Below are 6,173 nucleotides of genomic sequence, written 5' to 3'. Positions count from 1 at the left end.
AAGAAAAAAAAAACATCCCAAATAATCAGTCTTCCTCTACTCAGGATCAAACCTCAACCTCCTGATTACCAGTCAGGCGTGCGACTATTACACCACAAAGTATTCCTCGATAATTGGGACGATTTTATTGCCTTACTTGCATCACATAACACAAACTTTGAACACGAGAGGACGAAGACGAAGCTATCGGAGCAGCTCCATTTTAACTTCTGAAAAATATTAAAGTCACAAATTAGGAAAATGTTGTTCCTAATTTATCACTGTATTAATCCGAGAGCAAAATCATTCAAATGATACACAACTTAGCGTGGTTTCATGTTAAAGAATATTTTTCTCCTACCGATTACCAACTCCAAAAATTATTGTCAAAATTATAATATATATATTTTATTGACTTAATCGTAAAATGTTAATATAAAATTTAATGAAAGGTAAAGTATATTTATTATTTTTTAAATGATTTTATTGTTTTATTTGAAAGATTTGCATCCTGAGGACAATGCGACAAAATCGTCAGGTCGCCTCAGTTTAACAAATTGAAAACAAAGAAGGAAACATCCATTTCTAACAGCTACAATACAGCGTTATGGACTAGTCCTTCAGAGTCATAAGCCCAAGGAGCTACCATTTGGATAAGACGCTAGTCTAAACGTATTACTTCTCCCCAGCTACCCAATCTTGTTGGGTGGACAAGGGGGGGGGGGGCGTTCAGAAAAATATCTTTGTTTGTGAAATGTTATATTAACTGAGTTATCGATACCACCTTTATCATTATGACAATCTGATAATTGTTTTCCTCCTTCAACTTTCTCATCCATTACAGTCGCATCTTCAGTCTCTGAAAGATGGTGAAGCCAATATTATTTTGTTTGGTGATTCACGAAATTGTTGAATTCGACTTATTTTAAGTGGCTCGTTTTTGTATTATTCCAGAAACTTACTGTTGGTGGATAGAAGGGTAAAGACGATGAATGTTGTACGTGATAATTAGGGAGGGAGGGGGGAGCACGATTTGACAATGTTGATCTTGTTGATGTCTTGTTTCTTTGAAGATACTTTGATGACATCCTAGTTATCTCATGTAATCCATAGAGAAACATAATAAATTTGTTATTTGATATTCCTTCTTTTCAATGTCAGACACTTCAGTTCGTTCAATAATTCTTTTTTGTGGAATAATTTAGTTAATTAAAATGTATCTGTCTACTCTATTTTTTACTTTTTCAAGTTTATTGCTCTTTTTCTGGGCTGCTGTATTCCAGAATAGGGAGCACATATAATTCATAGCTTCATACTTCAAATATTGATGAATTAAAATGACCCTCAACTTGTCTTACCGTATTCCAACTGTGACTTAAACGTCTTTGAATTCTCGATTTTAAAACTTAAAATCTAATACTTTCTGATTACCTTATCATTGCTTACCATCGCATTTTGATGTGGCAAATATCAGACCATGCAAGACTCCCAGTACAACGACAAATTGCCTTTTTCGTTTCTGCTTGGAAAAGGCTCTTTGCTTACATTCTCTCACCGTACTCAGGTATAAAATGAGTATCTGACCGTTAACAGCGTTGTCTGTGTCCGAAAAAGATTGTAATATTGCCTAATAGACGTCATGTCTCGTCCTACATGTTAAATGTTGATGTTCGCTAGGGACCCCTTATAAAGCGCTTTGAGCACGTTTAGTGGATATTACGCTATAAGCTCATGCTCAAGTTTGTCTTTTTGAAGAGCCTTTTCCAAGGACTCAACTATGCGCGCTCGTGACTCGAAACTAGGACCAAAAAAAAAAAAAAAATTACTCAGTATAAATGGAAAAATGACCTTCAACTTGTCTAAAAGCCTCAAAACTTGAGACCCGTTTCAACTTTTGACAAGTTGGGGCATCACCGTATTATATTCAGACATGAAGTTTAAGTTTTCTCGACAGAATGAAAAATGGTTTTTAGTCAAGTTTATGGCAAAATAAGTACTAAATCAGAGAAAACAAAAACAAGGATCAGTGAAGAATGTAAGAAGAAGCCACCCAACAAAATACTCGATGAAAGTTAAGGTGCGTGAACTTGGGAGAGCCAAGTCAAAACCTGACGATGATCAAACAGTATATTTTCACCCATTCCTTTGTGTTATCTTTGTAAGCCATTTATAAATACAGGAAAAGCTTACCCGACTGACGTGTTGAGATGTGAAAGTAAAAGCGAAAGTGAAAGGCAACAAATGTTGACCTATTCTGCCACTCCCCAACGAAAAACATTTTATTTTATTTTGACTAGGAATTTTTTTTGGTGGAAATATCGATATAATATTGAGATGACCCAGAATTGTAAAAAAAAAAGAAAAGAAAATAAATAGAATATAATAAAATCTGACATCATAGAATTTACAAGTTTGAAACTTTAAGGCAAGTAGAGGGTCATTTTAGTTGATCGACGTTTAAAGTAAAAGGTGATTTTTTGTTTTTAACCAAAATAGAATCATGTGTTTTGTAAGAGTACAGCAGTATTCACAATCTCAATCCAGCTTAATACCAAGAAAACATTCGATACGAATCGTCTCCAATTCGTTCTTGGATAGAGCAACAAGAAATCAAGACAGAGAAAATATATTTCGGCGGATTCAGATGTTTATATCATTCAACTGCTCACTGTTTTTCTCCTGTTAAGTTGTCAGGCTGTGTTTGGGTATTCTGGGTCTCTCTCTCTCTCTCTCTCTCTCTCTCTCTCTCTCTCTCTCTCTCTCTCTCTCTCTCTCATTGTGACAGATTGAGGCCTTATCAAGGATTTGTATATACAGGGAAAATGGCAATATGACAAATTTCGTGTGGATGACAGAAACAAATAATAACAAACGTGAAGACGATGAGAATAAAGAATAGGAGAGGGCTTATTATTTAAAGGAAAGGAGAATAGCAGTACTAATAGCAGTACCAGTTGCTGCCATTACTACTACTACTACTACTACTACTACTACTACTACTACTACTACTACTACTACTATTATTATTATTATTATTATTATTACTACTACTACAACTACTCTTACTACTACTACTACTACTACTACTACTACTACTACTACTACTACTACTACTCCTACTACTACTATTACTACTACTACTACTACTACTACTACTACTACTACTACTACTACTACTACTACTACTACTACCACTACTACTACCACTACTATTACCACTACTTTTACCTCTATTTCTAGCCGTGACTTTTTGTGTAATCTTTTATATAAAACGGCGTGTAGCTTACTGCCTGCTGAATTGTAAGTCTGATAAAGCTATTATAATGATGGGCATAGTGTTGCAATCAAAAAGTTCTCAAACTAATCCAAAATACTGTCCATTACAACAATGTTAAATCCAGCTCACCATTGCGTTCGGTTATCAGACCTATGAATGTGCATCTATGACAGGTGTAAACCGACGTGTCTCAACCGATTTGCAAGTCTGATAGACGCCAAACTAGTGCGGGGCGGTCCTTGGCAAGCTTAAGGACCACGGTCCTACGGTCCTTGGGAAATGAAGACCGCAAGGACCGGTCCTACCGTTCATTCTTGAACCGTTAAAGACCGCTACACGATGAAAACCGTGGCCTACAGGAGTAAAACACACGGAGTAGTCACACTCATTTCAAATTGTAACCTAATTAGAGAAGAGGGGTGATGCCTTCTTTATTTGCTCACCGTACTTCATTGTTACTTCGATAATTTAATAAAATTTGAAATTTATCCCCATTAACGGAGATAATGGCATCGCCCAAGGCGTTGATCGAGTTGTTCGTGGCGTTGATACACACACGCAACTCCTACCCCCCCCCCTCCCCCCCCCCCCCACACACACACACATTAGAGGGCAGCGAGCATTGAAGAGTAAGAGAGAGACGTGAAGTTATAATAAGAGGGGGTGGATGAGGTGATAAGAGGGGTCGATGGTGACTTTTCGCCAGATCTAACAAACTCAGCTACCCATTCATTGCTGAGTAGACAGGGATTCAGAAAAAAATCGACTGCACCCGGGATCGATCTCTGGCCCTTTGCGTATAAAGAGAGTGCTCTATCAACTGAGCTATCGGGGTCCCCAAATATTCTATTGGACTTTTTTAAAATTCAGAAGTTATAACTGGGTTTTTTGGAAGGAAGAAACTAATGAAACTCATATTATTTGATTAGTAAAAACACCAAACGAAATTTTAATATTATTGTATTATTTTAAATGACAACACTGCGATAGAAAGGAGTGGTGACAAGAGATGGACAAAAGAAAACAAAAAATCGGATTTGCTACTTGCTAGGTTCGACACACACACACACACACACACACACACAAACACACACATCTTTGTAGTCACATACATTTCAAACAATAACCCATTAGAGAAGAGGGGTCATGCCTTCACCATAGATCATTGTCATTGCGATCATTATGGTGTAGTAAATTTTGAAATTTACCCCGTATAATGGAATCGTCCAAGGCGTGCGCCTCCTGTTCCTCCCATCTCACACACGAAAGGGCGGTTTGCGGAGTGGAGGTTGGTGGTCGTCTGCCTGTATGGTCGTCTGTGTCGTTTAGTGTATGGCAAAGGGGGGTGGGTGCGATTAATTAAGTGGGATGGGTGGTGATTGGTGGAAGATAGGCAACCGAAGCAACGAATCGCTGGGGAAGTAGTAGGCTATGGCGCGAGACCGTAGGACCGTGGTCCTTGCAAGGACCGCCCCGCACTAGTTGAGTTGAAAGGTGATAAGAAGTGAGGACCGCCGCCGATCTTCCCCTCTGGGACCGATCTTCGGTTCACAGCTAAAAGACCGTCGGACCGCGGTCTAGACCGGTCTTCAGCGCGGCACGACGCCAAACCCAAATTGTTATAGACTCTTTGTTGTCATGGAAATAGTCTCAAACCAACATGAAAAATTGTCCATTACAACAATGTTAAATCAAGTCCATAATTGTGTGCGCTTTTCAGACCTCATAATATAATGTGCACCTGGGTGTGAATGCAGATAAAGATAAAGATACGCAAATGATTTTATTCTACAGATGAATCAAGAGGTCCATTCAAACACAATGTGTTATAGTGGTGATGTTCGAATTAAGAATATTTAAAAAAGAGAAACCTAATAATTTCACACTTTGTTTTTTCCTAAAGGTAACCTTTTCCTTAACGTGGACACGAAGGCTCACGAAGGTCGTGTTTATGAATCCTTGTCATTGTGTTGATGGGTCTTGGCATTATGAACTCCGACCTATGGCATTTAAGGGTCATCATCGCTGCTGACGAAGACACCGCGTAGCATATGGCTGTATTGTTATGTAAAACCTTGCGCTGTTTATTTTATTATCATTCTAGAATTTCAACAAGTGATATCACCAACATAGTCGTTAAGAAAACGCCTCGTGCACCTGGGGTATGATTTTTTCCCCTCCCACGCCCTTATTTTGTTTGTTGTTTTGTTTTGTTTTGTTTTGGGTTTTTTTGGTAACGTTGTTGGTTGAAGAGAATTTAAGTTGAAGCCGACGACCCTTGCAACATTCTTAAAATCGCATCAGCATGCCTGACTGACATCTAAACCACCTAAACATCTTTAAAAATAAATCCCACCAGATGAAATACCATTTAATTCATAAAACTAGTTTTTTTAAAATAAAAAGCCCTTAATTCGTGCTAAAAAATCTCTTTGCTTTTACAATTTCTAAAATTATTAAGAATGATTGGAATGAACCTGAAATTATACTTTTCATTCCAATGGGTTCTTTTTGCAATTTCTTGACACAAGATGGTGTCCTTCAAGTTATGAATTCTCTTAATTCTCATTTCAGGGTTGATTTTTACAAGATCTTTTTTATGTGCCTAGCATTTCTTCTTATTGCATTTTCTTCCAATTGTATAGTGCTGTTTCTTAACAATGGCCACCATTATATTACTATTGTTGAACAAGCTTCCAGATTAGAGCAAGACATAGTCTTAGTATTTTGACTTTTGACAGACCGTAATATTCAGGTTTAATCTTTTGTGTACATATTTTCAGATCTGATAACATCACGCAAGTATGGGCGTGTTCGAATATTGTTGAAATGGACCATATTTTCGTTGCTTTGAAAGTATTTCCATTGCAACAATTGAGCCCATAACATTTTGGGTTTTCAGACCTGCAAATAATTT

Source organism: Berghia stephanieae, chromosome 1 (genome assembly GCF_034508935.2).
Source record: "Berghia stephanieae isolate SIO BIC M18660-M18661 chromosome 1, UCSD_Bste_1.3, whole genome shotgun sequence".
Classification (NCBI taxonomy): Eukaryota; Metazoa; Mollusca; class Gastropoda; order Nudibranchia; family Aeolidiidae; genus Berghia; species Berghia stephanieae.
The sequence above is the reverse complement of the archived record's forward strand: the minus strand, read 5'-3'. Positions refer to the sequence as shown.